Source organism: Thalassophryne amazonica, chromosome 2 (assembly GCF_902500255.1).
Source record: "Thalassophryne amazonica chromosome 2, fThaAma1.1, whole genome shotgun sequence".
Taxonomy (NCBI): domain Eukaryota; kingdom Metazoa; phylum Chordata; class Actinopteri; order Batrachoidiformes; family Batrachoididae; genus Thalassophryne; species Thalassophryne amazonica.
The window spans coordinates 34,177,064-34,196,749 of record NC_047104.1 but is presented as its reverse complement, the minus strand read 5'-3'; positions in this window follow the sequence as shown (position 1 = coordinate 34,196,749).

Here is a 19,686-nt window from a genome sequence, read left to right as displayed (position 1 = left end):
AGAGAGATCCAAGATTTCAGAAGAAACTAGGGTCCTCTTTGGAGTAGGAGATGAAGATGCTGTAATGCACCGTTCAGACAGTCTACCATCACGTACAAATAGGGACATTGAAGATGTGAAGAAGCTCACTTCCACTCTGCAAAAGTTGGATGTGTTCAGGATATCTCGGGTCCCAGTAGATGAAAATACTGAGGCTATTTCAGAGGAAGATATCCCCCTGTTGTCTTTGGCAACAAAAGATGCTGCACCTACAGACATTGTCCACGACATGTTAAGTGCTGAAGAACGTGGAAAAAAGGCAATGTTAAGCAATGTGAAAGAAAGACGTGGGCAAAGAGGGCGTGGATTTCATGAAAGCATGAAGAAACACAAGTCCAAAACCTTTGCAGATATGTACAAATCAAATGTTTCAAGCAAACAAAACATCCAGAAGACCATAAAAGCTGACCGAAAACTTCTGCAGAGACTTCTAAATGCACTCAGAGGAGAATGCAATGTAGATATGCTTAATATTCTTAAGCATGAATTGTCACCTGTGCCGCTTTCCTTGGCAAAGCCTGGGGCAGAAATGAATTCAACTGTGAAGGCAGAGAAGATTAACATTCTATCAGCTGGACTTCAAATTCCAAACCAAGTGCCACCTCCAAACTTGAAGACATGTGTTCTGATTGATGGACATGCACTGGTCCAAGCATTGGGAAAACCATCAGGTTGTCAAACATTTCATGACTATGGAGAGGCCTTTTTCAAATGTGTTGCCAAACACTTTGATGAAAAACCACACGAGTAGATGTTGTATTCGATAGGTACATTGGTATCACATCAGTCAAGACAGCAACTCGCAAAAAGAGATTGGGCAAAAGAAAACCAATCAGAAAGTTGATTGACAATCCCTTGGTGCCACTTCCACAGGTGTGGAACAGTTTCATTGCCATGGATGAAAATAAGGCAGATCTTGCACAGTTTCTGTCAGAGGTCATCACTGAAAAAGGAAGTGAACTTTATGAAGTCTATGAGCTAGTCACCAGTGGCAGATTCCCTGAAGCTACAGATGCAAGGTCTACAAAAAGAGATGCCAATGAACTAAAATGTGATCATGATGAAGCTGACACATGGCTTGTTCTTCACTTATGTGAAGCAGCTAGTAGAGGATATGAGCGTATCCTTGTATTTTGCAGGGATACAGATGTATTTCTGTTGCTTGTTTACTTCAAACCTGATAATGCCACTGAGGTGTGGATGGTATCAGGAACAGCAAGAAAGAGGAAATGCTACCCTATTCATACTATTTGCCAGAAACTCACACCGACAGTGAGGCAAAATCTACTAGGTTTCCTTGCTCTGAGTGGATCAGACACAACTTCAGCTTTCACTGGTCATGGCAAAAAATGTGTTGGAAAATATACCAGGAGCACACAGAACTTCTCTCTGGCATAGGTCGAGATGGTGATCTTGTCCCTATTGAAGAGTTTGTGTGTTATCTATATGGTGCTCCACAACAGCCAAGCATAAACCATACTAGGTTGTAGGTATTTGGAAAAGCAAAGGCTGCCTTAGAAATGCTTCCACCAACGCAAGATGCCCTTGAACTCCACAAATGCCATGCTAACTACCAAGCAAAAGTCTGGCTTCAAGCTCACAAACAACATATTGATGTTCCTCAACCTGATGATACAAAGGCCTGGACACTCAACAATGAAGGTCTGCAGCCAGTCTGGAGGACACTTGAACCCATTCCATCAACCTGTGTTGAACTAATGACTTGTTCTTGTAAAACAAAGTGCAAAACAGCCAGTTGTTCTTGTCACAAACAAAACCTTAAATGCAAAAATGCATGTGGTTGTGATGCTGCTGGCTGCTGCAACCCAGCTGACGGACTGAATTGATGTGCACTTTCTCCTAACTTTAATAAGAGACACTGTATTAAGCCTCTGTAAAACTACAAGTGTATGTATGCTTTTGCTAAAATATTTAATAAAGATTGTCAAAGTGATATGTTTAAGAATATATTTGACTTGCTGAGTAGTATTAAAATACATGAAACATGTAACAAAACACTATGTAACATTTTTTAGATAACCCGTTTAATTTTTTTATCTGCAGAGAGAACAAAGTAAAGGAAATGTCCTATTAGGCCATTTTATCACAAAATGAACACTTTAAATCCTTATTATCTAATGCCTACAGGCTAATGAAAGTATCATGAATAGATTTGCCATGGCCAAAAATATAGGAATTGACACCAAGATCATTAAAATCTGGCAAAAAATGACTTATTTAGTTAAAATTTGCTAAAGTGGTGGCCATCTTGAAAAAATGGCCTCCATTTTATGATTTTTATTTATTTTATTTTTTTTTCTTGACCTCCCTTGAACTCTACATGGAGGGGTAGCTCAGCAAGATTATAAGATTCTAAATTCAAAAGTTTATATACTGGCCAGTGCAGAATTTTGTTACAAACAAAATATGCCATATTACATGTTCATTGGTGATCTTGGTGATTTAGGTCAGTTTTCCTGATTGTGGTTCCTTATGACGGGGGCATGGTGGCCATCTTTAAACATGGCCGCCAAAAGGGCATTAAGCTACCGATCCTGAATCTCTAGGTCAGTGTTTTGGACACATCAGACATCAGTCTAACTAAAAATGCACACTGGATCTGTTCAGCTTTTCTCAAACCTGAAATTTTTAGGTCGGGCTCATGGACTATTGAAGAAAATTCAAGGAAACAAGCTGCAGGACCAGGCAACACTCTGAAAGAGTTGAATGAAACCCTAGAAGTGCAAGTACAAGATGACACTACTGAACAAAGTATGTATGAATGATAGATGGCCAGAGGATGTTCTAAGTTCAGTGTTAAATATGCTACCAAGGAAACAGAAGAAACACTGATTTGAAACAGAAGAAACAGATTGATGTGCCACATCGGCGATGTACTGATGTGAATCATCATGGGCAGAAAATGGGATCAAATAGTTCTAAGGTAGGAGAAGACCAGAAGACCTGAAGGCAGTGAAAATGCAATCACCATCCACATTCACAGAAATATTGCGGAAAGAGCAATAGAAATATTGTTGTGGTTTTCCCCTGTCTGTGTCCCTGTTAAATGTCATTGTGTTCTCTCTGTGCCTTTTTGTTGGTGTTCTTTGTGTTCTGTCCATGTTCCTTCTGTGGGTTGTCTCTGTGTTCTGATCCCTGACTCTGTCTGTCATCCTTGTGAGTTGTTCTGATGGTCTGTCCTCTGTCTGGGTCCCCATGTTTCGTTCCCGTGTCCTCACCTGTTGTTGTTGTGTCTCCGTTATTGTACTCTTTGAGTTTCACACTTATTTTACCTTAGTTTTCTTGGTTTGGTATTTGATTATGTTGTGGTTCTCTCTTTAGATTTGAGCATTTGTATTATTACAAATGCTGTAATAATACAATAATAATAATAATACAATAATACAGGGGTGAGTGGTTTAGTTTCCACTCACCCCTGTGTTTCTTTTGAGTTCTGAATCAGTTCTCTTCTATGTTAGTTTCATGTGTGTATTTTGTACTAGGCACCCCTAATTCCTCTTGTGTCTGTCGCTTGTTTCTTCATTTATGTTGCTGTGTTTTAAAGTCTGGATAGGTTTCCTGTTTCATTTGCCGGTTCATTCCCCTTGGTTCAGATTGTGAGTATTTGTATGTTTTTGGATCTTCTTGCTAACACCGGTGTGTAGCTTGATCTCTGCTTATTGTTTGATCTTTCTGTAGTTTTCCTCCATGTGTTTGCCACCTGTTCTGTCCCGTTATCATCAAGTTTGTTTGTTGCCACCCTCTGCCTGTATCTTGGTTTGTGTTTTTTGTTATTTGGGCTCGGGTTATTTTCCTACCATTGTTTGGACTGGTTCCACATGTGCTTAGAAAAATAAATCACATTTGTTTTTGACATCACAAAAACAACAAATACAAACTTTGTCCCTGTGCTTTCTTGATTACTCAGAAACCTTTGTCTACATACATCATGAGGTCATAATGGAAATGCTGAGAAATACCAACATACTACAAAAAATTTTAAATGACAAAGAAACAGAAACGTGTCCGTGGAGCATCTTGTAACAACGGGGGTGAAAACCATCAGTGGACTAATGCACACCCTGCATGCTCTACATGCACTGATATAAATATACAAATCAAAAATGGTGTTTTTGAGGATGGATGACTTAATCATATGACTTCATTGTTAAATCATTCACAGCACCACGGTGGCTTAGTGGTTAGCACTGGTGCCTCACAGCAAGAAGGTTGTGCAATTGCTTCCTGCCTTTTCTGTATGGAGTTTGCATATTGTACCTATGTTTCGTGGGTTTCCATCTTGGCTTCTTGGTTGAGATATTTATTAAAAAGTGTTTCCGTGCCATCTTTTTACAAAATCAACCCCAGATATCTTTCCAAGTAATATTACCACCAAGATTGAAATAAATCTGTGTAGCTGTTTTTGAGCTACCTTGTCCACAGATGCACCTAGCACACAGAGTAAGTAAATATTGAAAAAAAGAAGCATTCAAGGCTATAAAAGATTGGAATTATTAGCAATTATTAGTTGGGATAACATCTTGGTTAGCAACAGAGAAAAAAGATGACTGCAATTTTGAGGTATGGAGAGGGATGGTCATCTACACTAGCACTGAACCCAAATGAAATGATTTCAGATGGATGGGCACACACATGCACACACATACTTAGAATTTGTAAATTTTATTGCTGATATTTTTTAGGGCCAGTTTCCCTGTTTCCAAATGGTATCATGATCAGTTATGTTGGTTATATTTTTGTTTCCTTTATTATGTAGCACCTCGGATCAGATAATTCACTTGTCCACAAAACATCAGTTTTAATTATTTATTAAAACAATCCTAAATCAGATCTTATACTTAAAATTTGTCATAAGCTATATTATATTAACCTTTAGGATAAGTTTGATTTAAGCATTTTTTTTAATGTCTAAGTATGTAAATGTAATATAATAAATAGAGTTCCAGTTGTTCAAGTTAAATAATGGGGAAAAAATGGATGAGAACCATTGTAGTTAGACTTACAGTATCATGTATATTGTTTAAATAAGCTTTAAAGCAATATGTGCATGACCTGAATATTTAAAAAGGCCCAAAGAACAGAAGAATTAGGCATGCATGTGTATTTTTAAATGTTTTACGTTCTCACCTGTTTGCGCAAACTGCAATAAAATCTATTCACAGAGAACATTTTTATTTGTTGACCCACAGGCACAGCCAGTAATTGCAGTGACTCCGAGTAGCAGCCCAAGGCAAAACTGAATATAAAGAGTTTTTCCATTTTCATTGCAAATACAGATGAAGTCCATTTCTGGACTTGAAAGAGAGGCATGATTTAACACATAACTGATTCATTTCATATCATTTTATGTCTACAGTGGCAGCATGAATTCCAATTTTGTGATAATGAATAATAAGCCGCTGTCCTGCAATATAATTTCTTGATGTGACATCTTAATTCATGCAAAATGTCCAGAATCTTTCTGGCTAACATCCTCAGGTACGAGGGCTGTATTGTATTCAGTTATGAATGAAATGGACAATACCGATTTGCTCACAGTGTTCTCCAACTCTGCTTTTATCACAGGTTACATCCCTTTTCAGGCCAAAATATCTGCAATGGGAGGCTGGCTTCAGAGACAGTTTAACACTATTTTCATTGTAAATACTTTATGTTCTAGCTTGTTTTTAATGGACATTTGGGAGGTGATACTTACAGTGAAGCCCGAGGCAGAAGCGACCCCTCGGATGGCCAGTTGGTGTTGAATATGTAGGTGTCTCGCTCATTGCTAAACACTCTTGAGAACCATAGATTGAGCGAGAGGTCAACATGCCTCATTATATCCCTATCAATGAAGGCCATATCACATGAACTCAAAATATATGCAGTATTATGTTATACATTTAGTAGGGGATAATGGAAAATGTTGCAATTTGTAGGAAAAACACATGACATTATCATATGCATAGTGACATGAATTTACACTTTGTTTAAAAGCCAATGGAACTGTTGTGTGCTGTGGGTGCTCCCGGTCATGCATTCTTGTCTGTGTTGTATCTTGGAGTTAGTGTCTTGTCCCCTGTCATTGTTTGTCATCCCTGCTTGTAGTTATTCTTTTGTCATTGGTCTCTCTCCTGTATCTGTGTTCAGTCCTCGGTCTATGTGTTGTCTTCCGCATGTGTCCCTTTGGTTCATCACATTTTGTTCAGCAGGTTCTCTACTCTTGTCACTTCTCAGTTCCATGTTTTTGTGTTTATGTTCCTTGTCTTGGTTTTTGAGTATGATTCAGTTCTTTTTGTAGTTAGATTAATAATTGTCGCTTTTCATGTGTTTGTCTTCATGTTCATTTTTTCCTACATTGACAGTTATGCACTCTGAGTTCCATATCACTTACCTGTTTGAATTCTTTAGTTTTTGTTCAGTTCTTATTGTTAGTTAATCACATATTTTATTTGTGTTAGTTGCGATAGATGTTTATCTTGTGAGTGTTCACTTTTGTTACACTGTTCACACTTTAGAGTTCAATGATTGTTTTTACTTTTATGTGCTTGGTTCTTTATTTTTGGTTCTGTGGTTTTTGACATCTTTTGTGATGGTTAATTATTTTGTTTATCTTCTACTCATCTTCTGATGCCTGTTAGTTTTTTTTTTTTGCCACCTTTTTGTTGTCACTTGACTTTGGCCTTTGTCACATGCCTGTCTTTCATTTACTCATCAGTTACTTTTACGTTTAAGCAACACCTCTGTCCATGTTAATTTGCCAATTGTTTCACGTTGCTTCCTGTGGATTGTGAGTATTTAGAAATTGCCTCTTAGTCCTGTTGTGCTTCTGTGTGATCCCTTGTGTGTTAGATTCAGTCCTAGTGACTGTTTGGACTTTGATTGTGTAATGTTTTGGACTGTGGTACAGGCAGTGGTACAGGCAGGTGTCTGTACTGCTGCCTTTGTGATTGACCTCCTGTGTACCGTACCATTGCCACTTTTTTGATGAAGCCTTCTATAACTCCTACGTCTGAGTCATGAATCTGCATATGTGTTCAACCCCCTTCTGTACCATGCCACCTCAGTTCCTAACTAAACGAACTGGCCAGTAACTGAACACAGCGGACTCAGACCTCACCATGTCCGCAAGCAGACCTCCCACTGTCACAAACTCATGCATGTCAAAGAAATCTTCTCAGACCTAGAATTTTTCTTCATCTGTTTTCATGACTGCAACTCTCCAAGGGAGAAATGTGACTATCTGGAGCAGGCCTGGGAAGCGGTGGAGGCAAACACCTGGCTTTTCCACTCGTTCCCAGAATTAGAAGATCTGGATGAAATTTTCACCGTGAGGTGTCTCCCAGACTATTTAAAACAGCCAGGGCTGCACCTGCTGCCCAGCTCTCTGGTTGCTGACAGCAAATCAGAGTGGATCGACATTGGATGATGATTCATCATCAGAAGCGGAGGGGTGTGCCCTCCATGACACTGCTACTGTATTTTTCAAGATTCGGATTATTTTTTGAATATTGGGTCAATCCAGATTAACTGGACAGAGAGTTTTTTTCAGCACTTGACCAGATCCTGAGAGCAGAGCCTGATTTCTTATCAAGACCTGGTTAATATTAAGACTTTTTCTCAAGCAGGGCTGGGTTCCACTTTACATCGAGGATCCCGTTATGTGTTGCCGTGTTTACCGCATTTTGTTTTTGAATCCGACTGGTACGATTCCTGCACTGACGCACTATGGTCGATTACCCTGTCTTACGCAGCAATCTTGACTCCTCCACCTTCCACGCTGGCACCTAATCCACCCATGTCACACCTAGCTAATCTCAAACACTTCAGCCCCAGCATCTGGCATCTGCATTTGCCCCACCAATGGAAGCTGAAGCCCCCATGTTGCCTGACCTCGCTGCACTGATCACTCCATCAGCAGAGCCATCAGGAAAAGTTTTGTCACTACATGTCATCACCACCTACACGCCACCATGTGCCTCTCAACACGCACCACCTCAAGATCCAGCTGTCTGCCCACCTCCATTTTCATTGAACCTAACGAGTCATGGCTCCATCAGCAGAAATGTCCGGGACCAAGAAACCATCATGGCATTCAGCAGCACACAGGTCAATGGATATGACCCTCATGCCTCCACAGCCATCTGCACAATCCGTGACCACCGGCGAAAGAGCCATCTGAGAAGGTGACACCACCGCAGCAGACAGCAGAGCGCACGCCTCCAGTTCAAGTCATGCTGCTCACGCCTCTCGCATTGCCAGAGGAAAATGGGAGAAAGGCTCACGTCTCTGCAGCTCACTGCAGCATGCTCACCACCAGACCTTCTGCGGCACCTGCAGGGACATCTCCTGCATGCATATCACAGGATCAAGCGGAGCCGTTCATGTCCTTTGCATCTCCAGCAGAGGCTCAAGGGAAGTTCACACCCGCACTGCTCTCAGCAGCGTACATGCCACCAGAAGCATCCTCGATTGAGCTCACTCCCAAACTTCTCAGCTGCACATGTAGATTCATCCACAGCATGCATGTCTCCAAATCATGCCACCTTACCTGTATCTCCAGAGCTTCTATTTCCGACCAATGTATCGGATTCATCCTTGAAGATGACCTCTGGGGATGCTACTCACTGGACGGTTAGTTTTGCGTTTTTACATGCCTTGTTTATGCCTCTCGGTTTCTTTCTCAGGCATTTTTTCCCCCCTTGCGCCAAACTGTTTAGTATCCCCCATTAAATTCCCTCAGAACTTCTGGCAGCAGGTCGATAATGATCGTCTCCAGCATATTGTGTTTTTGGTTTATTTTGTTTGTCACTGTTTGTTCTTTTAGACTCCCCGCATTACTTTCTTTTAGACTCCCTGCATTACTGTCTGGTTATGCCATCAGTGCCATCAGCCATCAATGTTGCCTGCCTTTGGGCGGATCTGACCCGGTCATATTTTCTCCCGTCTTAGTCTGCTTCCCTCTTTCATTCTGCTTTGTCTTTTGTCTGTGAGCTAGTTGTCTTTGATTTTCTGTCTATCATTATCCTAGTCACTGATTGTATTTATCTGGTCATTATATTTTAGTCATTTGTTAAGTCTCATCATAGTTTGGTTCTGATTATCCCAATCCTATGTGTAATACTTTTGTCACTCATTTAATTTTTGGTTTATCATTCATTCTCTGTTTATCATACTTTAGTCATGTCTCTAAGTTCCATTCTCATTTCTGATTAACCTTTGATTTTTTCCATTGTGTAATCATTAATTGTATTGTCTTTTGTTTTACTTTTGTCATATGCTGAATTATCTGTTTATTTTTGCTTTGCCACTTGCAAGTTCCATTCTAGTTTAGTCATTGCCTTTATTTTTGTTGTTGATCTCTTTTTAGTACTTGCGTTTGTTTTCCGGTTAGTTTTTTTGTTTAGACATGTTGGGTTTTCTTTATTTTATTTCTTATTTATTAGAACTTGGGTTTTGTTCATCTTTGGTTTTGGTATTTTATTTGGATCACTGTGGTTTTAGGTTCATTGTTTAGGTGGGTCCTGTTCACGTTGCTTTTGTCTTACTGCACGCTCTTGTCTGGTGTTCAGGGTTTGGTATGGGTGTGTCTTGTTCTTTCTGTTTACCACACCCCCCCTTCCAGATTGTTCTCCCACACCTGTGCCTCCTTCTTCAAATCACCATCTGTCCTAATTAAGCCTTTTGAGTTCACCACCTCCATGCCAGTTCATTGTGATTTCTTGTCCACATTCCAGCCTTTTGTCTCTGCTCAGTATTGCCTTGCCGTGTTTGACTGTGTTTCGTTTTTGACTCATCTCTTGCCTCAGTCCATGAACTGTCAGCCTCCTGGTGTTTTGAACTGGCTCACAGACAAAAGACAAAATAGAATGAAAAAGGGAGGCAGACGTAGACTTAGACTGGGGACAAAACATGACCGGGCTGGACTGGGGCCAAAACATGACACTTTCTGCCGCCTGATTCTGTTTTTTTTTTTTCTCTGTGTCCAAGGTGCGGCTCCATCCAGAAGTGGGAGTGGATGTCTTCTTCTGCAGTGGTCAAGAAATAGACACGATAAGTGGACACAAACACTCCTCCCTTTTCCTCCCCTCCCCAGCGAGCGTCCCGCCCTGGACACCAGCATGGACTCCCAAAATTTCTTGTATAGTTGTATTGTTAAGTATGTTGGTAGCATGGCCCAAGCAGACGGTCACCCCTTTGAGTCTGGTCTGCTTGAGGTTTCTTCCTCAAATCATTAGAGTGAGTTTTTCCTTACCACTGTCACCTGTGTGCTTGCTCGAGGAGTTGGTAAGGTTAGACCTTACTTGCGTGAAGCGCCTTGAGGCAGCTTTGTTGTGATTTGGCACTATATACAGTGGAAAAAAATAAATATTTGACCCCTGTCAGTTTTGCAGGTTTTCCCACCTACAAAGAATGGAGAGGTCTGTAATTTTTATCATAGGTACACTTCAACTGTGAAAGACAGATTCTAAAAAAAAAAAACAAAAAATCCAGAAAATCACATTGTATGTTTTTAAATAATTATTTTGCATTGTATTGCATAAAATAAGTATTTGACCCCCTACCAACCAGCAAGAATTCTGGCTCTCACAGACCTGTTAATTTTTCTTTAAGAAGCCCTCTTATTCTGCACTCTTTACCTGTATTAATTGCACCTGTTTGAACTTGTTACCTGTATAAAAGACACCTGTTCACACACTCAATCAATCACACTCCAACCTGTCCTCCATAGCCAAGACCAAAGAGCTGTCTAAGGACACCAGGGACAAAACTGTAGACCTGCACAAGGCTGGGATGGACTACAGGACAACAGGCAAGCAGCTTGGTAGAAGACAACAACTGTTATGATTATTTATTAGAAAGTGGAAGAAACACAAGATGACTGTCAGTCTCCCTCGGTCTGGGATTCCATGCAAAATCTCACTTTGTGGGGTAAGGATGATTCTGAGAAAGCTCAGAACTACACAGGAGGCCCTGGTCAGTGACCTGAAGAGAGCTGGTACCACAGTCACAAAGATTACATTAGTAACACATGATGCTGTCATGGTTTAAAATCCTACAGGGCAGCAAGGTCCGCCTGCTCAAGCCAGCACATGTCCAGGCCCATTTGAAGTTTACCAGTGACCATCTGGATGATCCAGAGGAGGCATTGGGAGAAGGTCATGTGGTAAGGTGAGACCAAAATAGAGCTTTTTTGAATCAAGTCCACTTACCATGTTCAGAGGATGAGAACAACCCCAAGAAAACCATCCCAACCACGAAGCATGGGGGTGGAAACATCATACTCTGGAAAGGAGGACTGCACCGCATTGAAGGGAGGATGGATGGGGTCATGTATTGTGAGATTTTTGGCAAACAACCTCCTTCTCTCAGTAAGAGCATTGAAGATGGGTCATGGCTGGGTCTTCCAGCATGACAATGACCCCAAACACATAGCCAGGGCAACTAAGGAGGGGCTCCGTAAGAAGCATTTCAAGGTCCTGGAGTGGCCTGGCCAGTCTCCAGATCTGAACTCAATAGAAAATCTTTGGAGGGAGCTGAAACTCAAAACGTGAAAGATTTGGAGAAGATCTGTATGGAGGAGTGGACCAAAATCCCTGTTGCAGTGTGTGAAAACTTGGTAAAAAACTACAGGAAATGTCTGACCTCTGTAATGGTGCACACATGTTTCTGTACCAATTGTTAAGCTCTGTTTATCTAGGGGGTCGAATACTTATTTTATGCTATAAAATGCAAATTAATTATTTAAAAATCATCCAGTGCGATTTACTGGATTTTTTTTTTTTTTTTTTTTTAGATTCTGTCTCTCACAGTTAAAGTGTACCTGTGATAACAATTACAGACCTCTCCATTCTTTGTAGGTGGGAAAACCTGCAAAACTGACAGGGGCTCAAATATTTATTTTCCCCACTGTATAAATGAAATAAAACTGAAATTGAAATCCGCATCTGATCCATTTTGCGGATATAGTGGATGTTTGATTATTTTTAACATTGAAAATCCCTTTTAATCTAGATTTTGTATTATATTTTAGCTTGCGAAAAGTCATTTCTAACAGGACTTTGACCTTGAAAATTTTTTCCAATGTAAAAATTTGTGTAATTGGAAACTAGCATTGGCAGAGGTTTGCACTCGATGTTTGCAGTGGTGCAGTTATTTATTAGTTTTCTTTGCTTGTTACTTCCATTGTTTTAATCCCCGTGGTTTGTGGAAAAACATATTTGTTCTTGCACGTCCTTAAAAATAAATTAAAAACTTTGAAAAAAGCCAATGGAATATAACTTACTATTGCAATGGAGGTCTTACAACATGCACATGAAAGAAACCTGATGGTTTTGTGAGTGTGGGGAAGGTAAAGTGCACTAGACCTGGGGAACGAACCCATCCATGAACTGTCTGCTGCAGCAGAGGTCATCACCAGCCTTTATTAGCTTGTCTCAGTCGCGAAGCAACTGACTTTGCCAACTGAGAGAGAACTGTAAAATACCTCCCACACACAAGCTCATCATTTTTGCTACCCACTGTGACACTGTTTTTCGGCTATAATTGGATAACTGTGAAACAGTATTTATCGGGCAAAATATTTGCTGGTAGTCTCACACACAGTCTTACTTGTTACAGTTGATTTGTGTCCAGTTATAGACATTTTTTGCAACTTTCATAAAAAAGAAAAAAAATACTGCTGGCAGCAATGAAAGCTGATTCAGAAAAGAACCAGAGGGGAAAAAAAAGTCAAAATCTTGATATTAAATTTCTCTTTTTCATGAATGTTTAATGTTATGCCTTTTAAAGATTTGGTTGAGGAGGAAACCAATTTGCAGACAGTGAGGACATGAGAGATGAGTTGCAATCCAGATGATTTATTCATACAAATAGTTCTTAGAATGCAAAGATGATAACTGACCCAAAATTTCCACAAGTGAAAACCAAAGCTCTAGTGCAAACATGAAGAACAAAGAAAAAATAAGATTTGAAATAAGGAAAGCCACAGCATGGTAAATGCTGAGAGAAGGTACTTTCACATAGAAACAAGAACATTCAGGGATTTCTGACATCCACCAGGCCTGACCTGGATCACTTTGAAAAATTCAGTGGAGTCTTCCATGCCCTAATATCTATCTGTGGTGCAAATTTGGTGAGAATCCGTGAAGTAGGTTTGACGTTATCCTTCAAAGCCTAGATAAAGTGAAATCATGATCCAGAATCCAGATCCAGATCACCTCCAAAATTCACTAGAGACTTCCATGCCCTAATATCTATCTCTCATGTAAATGTGGTGAGAATCTATGAAGTAGTTTTGATGTAATCCTTCAAAGAGTATATAAAGTGGAACTTGATCCAAAATCTGGATCAGGGTGACTTCCAAAATTTAATGGAGTCTTCCATGGCCTAATATGTATACAAGTCTAAAAGGCTGTACTTGGACAGCAGACTTCTTCACAGGTGGTGTTTACAGTAAGCTAGTGGTTTTCCCAGCAAACTGAAGGCCGTTTGTGCACACGGCTACTCAATACTTCAAAGATGAACTCATAACAACGTCGGACAATACATAACTCCCTTGGGTAAACCAGAGAGAGCAGGCAATGAAAAAACAAACAATATAAAAACAAACATATTTTTCTCACTGCATATAGCGTGGGTGTGATTGCCCTTAGAGATAGGATTCGGTCATCCATGGGGAGCTCGGAGTAGAGCCGCTGCTCCTTCATGTTGAAAGGAGCCAGCTGAGGTGGTTTGGGCATCTGGTAAGGATACCTCCTGGGCACCTCTCTAGGAAGCTGTTCCAGGCATGTCCACCTGGGCGAAGACCCAAGACTAGGTGGAGAGATTATATCTCCACACTGGCCTGGGAATGCCTCGGGATCCTCCAGTCAGAGGTGGTCAGTGTGGCCCGGGAAATGGAAGGCAGGGGTCATCTGCTAGAGCTGTTGCCCCCGTGACCCGATACCTGATAAGCAGTTGAAGATGAGTGAGAGAGTGTGATTGCCTTAATGCAACAGATGTTTGAAAAAGAGAGGAAAAAAAAAGTTTTGTTACATTAGAACATGTGTAATTAAATAGTAATAATAGAAATATAAAATATTCTTCAGAAACCTTTGTAACTCTGTAACTTGAAATCAAGCCTCGGGTGCTCTGTGCAGCTGTACTGCTGTCGTGGTCCAATTGAACCGTGTTCAGTCCTCCCTCAGCTTGGCGTTGCTCCGAAAATTCGCTGGGAAATGGCTTCTCCCAGCCTGGTGGTTGGTGACTCATCCTTCTACTGTATTTCTAGTTTTTCTGGCCTTTGTTTAACACGGGTCCAAGATAGCGCTTCCAAGGCCAATATTTGACCACGATGAACATACTCAGGGTAAACATGAACCACGCATTTGCGATGCTACTGCAGTAGACCCTGTTTTCAGAAGACCATGAATTACATTTACATTAATTTCAACAAATGCATTAACAGAAGTAATGGACGTTATAAATAAAAATCATTAATTCACTAATTGTTCATTCATAGTCATAATTCATTAGTTCATTAATTCTGTTTAAAAAAAACAGAAACAAAAGAGGAGGTGATGGTCTAGTCGTTATGCCGTGTGGCTTGAGACCTCAGGTCAAATCCCAGCCTGACTGGAAAATCACTAAGGGCACTTGGGCAAGGTCTTTAATCCCCTAGTTGCTCCCGGTGTGCAGTGAGTGCCTTGTATGGCAGCACCCTGACATTGGGGTGAATGTGAGGGATTATTTTTAAAGCGCGTTGAGCATCTGATGCAGATGGAAAAGCGCTATATAAATGCAGTCCATTTAAGAGAAAAACAAACAGAACTAAGAGTAGTTAAAAATGTATGTGATTCAGCTGTTAGAATAATCTGTACCCTAAAAACTACCAACAGTATTGTCTTCTCACTGGCCATGTGAAATGATCATATGACTGAGATAAAGATGTTAAAATTTTCTCTTCTCCTTGAAAATACATTTCACCATTGTACGCTCAGAGTGGTTTTTGAGTTGTGGAATATTTCTTCAAAGTTGCGGAATGTTTTTTCAGTCTTTGTTGGATTTATGATGTTAACGTGAAGCTCTGTGTCCAAAAGCTTTCCTCAGACCGTAAGCAGAGGACAGATCTCGATGGTGTTGGAGGACAGACTGGGGGAAGCTTCAAATTTTCAAACAAATTCAACTGTGTTTTGTATGTGTTATATGTTAAATATTTGCTGTAAGGAACCACCAAGTTTGTACATGTGAATGGTTTGTAAGTTTAACAGGTATGTTCAGGAAATGAGGAAACTGGACCAAATAGTCCAGAGATTTACTGTGTAAAATACGCTGTGCTACAAATTTACAAATTAGCTCAGCAGCTTTCTACAATGTCTTTACATGTCAGTGTGGTTACATTCAAGTAAGGTTTTTGCTTTTTGTTGCAAGCATCTATGTTTCTAGAACTGCATGTGCAGATCATGGGTTTATGCCGTATTAAAAAGAAATGAGGGGTGTTTGTAGTGTGGACAGTGGTGGGCACAGTTGCGCTAATCTGCTAGTGAGTCTCTTCGGCTGCTCCCTTGTTTGCACTCGGGGTCGCCACAGCAAATCCAAGGTGGATCTGCATGTTGAATTGGCACAGGTTTTACACCGGATGCCCTTCCTGACGCAACTCCACATTACATGGAGAAATGTGGCAGGGGTGGGATTTGAACCCGGAACCTTCTGCACTGAAATCAAGTGCATTAATCACTTGGCCACCACCGCTAATTATCAACAGCTTGGGACTCTGACGAGGGCGGTCGCATCTCCTCCACTCTCCCTTATCTCTCTGCTTTTAGCCTTCAAATCCCTACTTCTCCAGACTGTGAATTCCTCAAAACTATATTGGATTCTGGATCTATTGGACTACTATTGGATTAACCATGGAATTGATCAGCTGGTCTCTGAATGCTATTGACATCATTTTTTTTACAAGAAGGTCAGGACCAGGGGATCCTGCCTGCCCAGATGGAACATATCCTGTGGGCTATGTCCTCGACTCCTGGAGTTCCTGGCGTGTGGCATGCTTGGCGCCTTTCTCTGTTGAGGATGTCGAGGATTTATTTATTTTTGGTCTCATGGCAGCAGGGCTGGTACTTTTTGGCTTATGTGCTGCCCTGATTTACCGGAAAATTGGCAAGACGGCGGCATCAAGAACCACGGGCCCTCGCTTGTCCATCATGATTAACAAGGTTGGCAATGCAGTGCATTCTCAGACTGCGTTGACTCTTGAACTCAGACGCAAATTGGATGACACCTTGGAGCTGATGCATGCCTTGCAGTTGAAGCTGAAGGTTTCGGAGGCCGGTGAATATTCTTAATTCATAATTGGGAATATTTTTAATTCATAATTGGGATTTGGCTGAGCAAATGGAACTGTTAAAAGTGTTTTTCACTGCTCGGCTGCAACACTACAGGCTATCTAACATCAAGGTCAACTGCCCACTGTGTACCTCCAGAGGAATTTATCCAGGCTCTGGTGAGATTATTCGGCCCCATTCTTATCTCAACCCACAAGGACAATAAACTGACAGACTTACACATGGACTGAAGCATGCCCCAGCTTTCTCCTCTTACCTCCCTTCCTGCCCTTCCCCCCCTGCGGCAGGCCTCTGTCCTTCCCAAGCTGGCAGGCGGCGTGACTTGACTGTTGCAGGCGGCCTTCACCCACTTTGCCTCAATTCGGATGACGGACTGCTTCAAGTTAGTACACATAAACAATGTCAAATGTATATGTGTTGACTCTAATTTTGATGTGTGCCATTATTACGGTAAACAAGTAATAATTGTGGATTAATTGCTGTATCTTGTCTGAGGTAATTGGAGTTTAAAAGTAATCGCCCTTTTTGGGGATCAATAAAGTTTTCTGAAGATAATGTTTTCATTATCGGATTAGCTTTTCAAATAACAGTGAAAACCATCAGCAAACCAATTATCTTCTGATAAGTTTTGGTCCGATAATTTTTAGACCCCTAACATTTTTGCAGACATAGTTTTTTTTTGTTGGAGACGCACAGTTCTGTCCGCAGAAAAGAGCTGGTTCCAGAATAAACTGCTCTATCCTCTGCAGGCAAAGGAGAACTGGTCATAGAAAAGAAGAAAAGAAAAAAAAAAACTAGTTTCTTTTGATCCCATGTTAATACACTGGCAATAGCACCCAAGTCATCCAGAGGCATAGAGTTTTAACTTATGGTTAGAATTTTAGTTATTTAAATTAACGTCACGTCTGAAATTTTATCAGATATATGTTTTAGTTTTAAAGTAATGTACTAATTTTGAAGGTATTAGTGTGGACATGGTGTGTGTGCAGTGGATTATGGGTAAAAGTTCACGACAGGAGAATTGCATTTGTGACGTTCTGATCAGGCTCCACGAGGATCAACAGCATTAAACTCTTTGTATATTGTGCCTAATACTCTCATGAATATATTCGCTGAGTTTATAGATGTTGTTATTGTGTTTGTTTTATGTAAAAATGCCAGAAGAAGCCCAGGTTGCTTTTCCCAGGTTGCTTTGCCCAGGTTGCCGAAATTGTGATTCAGGCCATGTGATATAACTGGCGTCAAAATGCATAGAACACTGCAATCTACTGGCAACCGATTATATCACAGTGTTGTCGATTGCAGGATTTTAAAATTATCTGTAGGTTTCCAAAACCTGAGAGACCCCACATGTGGAGATAAAAACAAATCATAGATCTGACAGGTTTAGTTGTACAGTGTGTGGTGTCAACCACACGGTAAAAACAACACACCCAAACAGATTTCACACACGAACATTCCCAGGTCAGACACCTCGCTTTCTGATTGGCTGCATGTCACATTTAGCTCCTCACGTCCTTCTGGGCAGATCAGAGCGCTCTTACAAACCACACACGGCAGGAATATCTGCGAAGATTATATTTAGCCTCATCACGATTGTTGGGGCGTCCTTAAGATTGTCAAAAGAGGAAGATCGGGTCCGATATCGCCCTAATTATCTTGCCATATGAACCAGGCTTGATGTTATGATGCCTCATGGAGCGACTGATTGATCTGTTAAAACACTGCACCAAACATGTTTTCACTATTATTTGATTTCTTTGTGCGACTGACATCGTTATTCAAGCATTCAAAAGGTGATTCCTATTGCCACACAGCTCCAACCACACACGAGAAAGTTTTTTGACAGTTCTTGTTATTGAAAGAAACCTTGTCTCCCTAACCGGGTAGAGTTGTGATGTCATCACACGTGTGCTTAGGTGGTGTCTAGCGGGATCTTGAAAATTGCTTTCTTTTTTTATACAAATGAAAAAAATGACATACGAGGTCTGTTAGAAAAGTATCCGACCTTTTTATTTTTTTCAAAAAACATATGGATTTGAATCGCATGTGATTGCATCAGCCAAGCTTGAACCTTCATGCGCATACGTGAGTTTTTTCATGCCTGTCGATTGCATCATTTGCCTGTGAGCAGGCGTTGCTTTGCGCCATGCGGCTCCACCGCGACGCGCGGAACTCCTCCGCACGTCTGTCTCAATGTGCCAAAAAGTGCTGATGTCCACGTCTTTTCACAATTCCTGTGCTAGTCAGATGACATACCGGATCAAGACAACGTCCAGTTTAGAAATGAACGGCACATTCCACTGTTACAGGAGTTTTTGTCATGGAAAGAGGAGCGGAGTTCTGCGCGTCGCGAGAAGTGCTACCACCTACAGGTGTTGGTCCGCGTTACACTCTATCTGGCTCCAAAAAAAAAACAAAAAAAACTAAACAAGAACACTAACGTCAAACTTGTAAACATTTTGACCAGCTTCCTTCTGTGTATAACCTTAATGCATTGTTTAATGATCTTTAATCACTTTTAAACTACAACTCCAATTCCAATGAAGTTGAGACATTGTGTAAAACGTAAAAAACAGAATACAGTGATTTGCAAATCCTCTTCATCCTATATTCAATTGAATACACCACAAAGACAAGATATTTAATGTTAATGTTCAAACTGATAAACTTTTTTGTTTTTGTGCAAATTTTTGCTCATTTTGAAATGGATATCTGCAACACATTTCAAAAAAGTTGGGACAGGGCAACAAAAGACTTGGAACATTCATAAATGCTTAAAGATCACCTGTTTTGAAACAGGTAAGTGTCATGATTGGGTATAAAAGGAGCGTCCCCAAAAGGCTCAGGCATTCACAACCGAAGATGGTGCGAGGATCACTACTTTATGAACAACTGCATGACAAATAGCCCAACAGTTTAAGAAAAATGTTTCTCAATGTTCAATTGCAAGGAATTTAGGCATTCCATCATCTACAGTCCATAATATAATCAGAAGATTGAGAGAATCTGGAGAACTTTCGACACATAAGCGGCAAGGCTGAAAACCAACATTGAATGCCCGTGACCTTCGATCCCTCAGGTGGCACTGCATTACAAACCAATATCATTGTGTAAAGGATCTTACCACTTGGGCTCAGGAACACTTCAGAAAACCACTGTCAGTTAACACAGTTCATTGCTACATCTACAAGTGCAAGTTAAAACTCTACCATGCAAAGCGAAAGCAATACATCAACAACATCCAGAAATGCCGCTGTCTTCTCTGGGCCCGAGCTCTTTTGAAATGGACAAATGCAAAGTGCACAAGTGTGCTGTG